This window comes from Pinus tabuliformis, chromosome 8 (genome assembly GCF_031772625.1).
Source record: "Pinus tabuliformis cultivar Carrire ecotype Pingquan chromosome 8, CPIR1, whole genome shotgun sequence".
NCBI lineage: Eukaryota > Viridiplantae > Streptophyta > Pinopsida > Pinales > Pinaceae > Pinus > Pinus tabuliformis.
Genome location: NC_142294.1, coordinates 684,882,934 through 684,886,245, shown reverse-complemented (window position 1 = coordinate 684,886,245; position 3,312 = coordinate 684,882,934).

Here is a 3,312-nt window from a genome sequence, read left to right as displayed (position 1 = left end):
TTGGATCTTCGTTCAGGATATCATCAAATCAGAATGAAGACTGAAGACATTCTGAAAACAACATTTAGAACTCATGAGGGTCATTATGAATTTTTGGTCATGCCTTTTGGCCTTACCAATGCACCTTCTACATTTCAAGGTTTGATGAATTCCATTTTCAAACCATTCCTTAGAAAATTTGTGTTAGTATTTTTTGATGATATACTAATCTACAGCAAGTCTTGGAAGGATCATGTTGAACATGTTGACAGGGTGCTACAACTATTGGAGGAGAAACAATTATATGCAAAAATATCCAAATGTTTCTTTGGAGTACAAGAGGTGGAATATCTGGGTCATATTGTATCTCATGAAGGAGTTAAGGTAGACCCTAGCAAAATTAAAGCCATTAAGGAATGGAAAATCCCCACATCCATAAAGCATCTGCGAGGATTTCTTGGGTTGACAGGGTATTATCACAAGTTTGTTAAGAATTATGGGAGAATAGCAGCACCTCTAACAAAATTATTGAAGAAAGATGCATTTTCATGGACTCCAGAAGCAACAAAGGCCTTCGAACATCTTAAAGAGGCAATGTGCCAAGCACCGGTCTTAGCTACATCAAAATTCACAAAAACCTTTATTGTGGAATGTGATACTTCAGGAAATGAAATTGGTGCTGTTTTAATGCAAGATGAAAGACCCATTGCTTTTGAAAGTCGTCCAATCAAGGGAAAGTTATTACACAAAGCTATTTATGAGAAGGAAATGTTGGCAATACTACATGCACTTAAGAAATGGTGACCCTACCTAATGGGAAGACACTTCAAGGTAAAAACAGATCATGATAGCCTTAAACACTTTTTAGAACAAAGATTATCCTCTGAAGAGCAACAAAAGTGGGTCACAAAGATGTTGGGTTATGACTTTGAAATCATCTACAAAAAAGGGAAGCAAAATGTGGTGGCAGATGCACTCTTAAGAAAGGATGAGGATGTGAAACATTGTTGTGCGCCATTTCTATTATCCAACCAGATTGGATAAACGAAGCAAGGGAGGAATGGAAGAATGATGAAGAAGTATGGGCACTTATTCGAAAGTTACAACAAGATTCCAGTACATCTGATACATTTAGCTGGCAAAATGATTCGTTATGGTACAAAGATCGCTTATACCTCTGTAAGAATTCGCAACTCAAACAAAAAATTCTTATGGAATTGCACACTTCTCCCTTAGGAGGGCACTCAGGATTTTTAAAAACTTACCACAGGGTTAAGAAGGAATTTTTTTGGGATGGCCTTAAATCGGATATTCAAAAGTTTGTGGCGGAATGTTTGGTTTTCCAACAAAATAAAGTTGAAACAATTAAGACCCCGGGTCTATTACAACCTTTATCCATTCCAAGCCAACGTTGGGAGGAGGTTTCAATAGATTTTATCACAGGTTTACCCAAGTCTGAGGGAAAGAGTGTCATCATGGTGGTCATTGACAGACTTACCAAGTATGCACACTTTTGTGCATTATCACATCCATTTAAAGCCAGTACAATTTCTACTGCATTTATGGAAACAATTCAAAAGCTACATGGAAACCCAAAGATTATTGTAAGTGACAGAGATCCCATTTTCACTAGAAATTTTTGGACAAAATTATTTTCTTGTCTTGGTACTCAGTTAGCTCATAGCTCATCTTATCATCCTCAATTTGATGGGAAAACTGAGATAGTAAACAAATGTTTGGAAGGATATCTTTGTTGCTTTGTATCTGATAAACAGACAGAATGGGTCAAATGGTTGCCTCTGGCTGAATGGTGGTATAACACTTCCTTCCATACAACAACAAAAATGACCCCATTTATGGCACTTTATGGATATCAGCCACCATCCATCACATCATATTTAAGAGAAAATTCTAAGGTTCAAGCAATGGAACATCACATCGAACATCAACAACAAGTCCTCCAACTCTTAAAGGATAACCTCGTGTTGGCACATAATAGAATGAAACAACAGGCAGATCAACATCGCAGTGAAAGAAGTTTTGATGTAGGTGATTGGGTATTCCTACGGCTACAACCATATAAACAAATGTCCCTAAAGCAAGCTAAGAAGGATAATAAATTATCACCAAAGTATTATGGTCCGTACAAGGTGTTGCAAAAGATTGGTACTATGGCATACAAATTGGAGCTTCCTGCAGTGTCTTGAGTGCACCCAGTTTTCCATGTTTCATGTTTAAAGAAGGTTATAGGCGACAAGCTCCCAGTTCAAACAATATTGCCAGAACTTGATGAGGAAGGAAAAATTATATTGGAACCAGAAGCAGTCACAGAAACAAGAACTCGACAGCTACGAAATCGATCAATTTCGAAGTATCTCATCAAGTGGAAGAACTTATCCGCTAAAGATTCCACGTGGGAGGATGAGAATTTTATACAGAAGCATCCAGAACTACTCAAGCGTTGAGAACAACACTTTTTTGAAGGAGAGGGGCATGTTAGGTCCCTATAATACTAGTGATTACCCCATTACTATTGTAGTTGTATCCCTTATTAATATTGTTGAGCCCTTATTGTCCCCATATTTTTATTACTGTGCCCCATAGAATCCCTCTATTGTTATTTTTGTGGCTTTATATTATTATTGTTAGGTTGGCTGGGTTATATTGTGACTCTATAGACTCCTATATATAGAAAGGAGGTTTTGTCATTTGAATCATCCAAGAATTGTTCATTTGTGTAATGTAAAGGAGGTTGCCCCCTCAAAGAGGCTAAATTCTAAGGCGTTGATCTCTCTTTTCTATCTTTTTGTGAGCTAGTTTCATAACAGACTTTGTCTAATAGTGCAACAAGAGCAGCGAGAGTTCTGTGTGGAGAATGGCGAGGGTAGTGCTGAAGCGAAGTTAGTGAAGATACCTTGACGATGAAGGTAGATCGCAAAGGAAGTGTTGCGGAGAGTAGCAAGAGGAGATCTGCTGCAAGTGAGCATAGAAAGCAGAGTGCAGAAGTTGAATATGCAGACAACCATTTATTGGTATTTTACTTGTATAATTGTATTCCTCTATTTTCAGTTTGAAAATTGTATGAAATAGTAGAACAGTGGCAAGGGCAGGTTGGTGCTTGCATACTGAAGAGGTTGGTGCCTCTTGGCAAGTTGGTGCTTGCTAACCAAAGGCAGGTTGGTGCCTCTTGGCAAGTTGGTGCTTGCTAAACAAAGGGGGTTGGTGCCTCCTGTGAGTGGGTGCTCACAAACAAACATATGTAATTAAGTGGGTGCTTAATTTACATCATAAACAAACAAACAAATTGTCTTTTTTTCCCTTTGGGTTTCCACG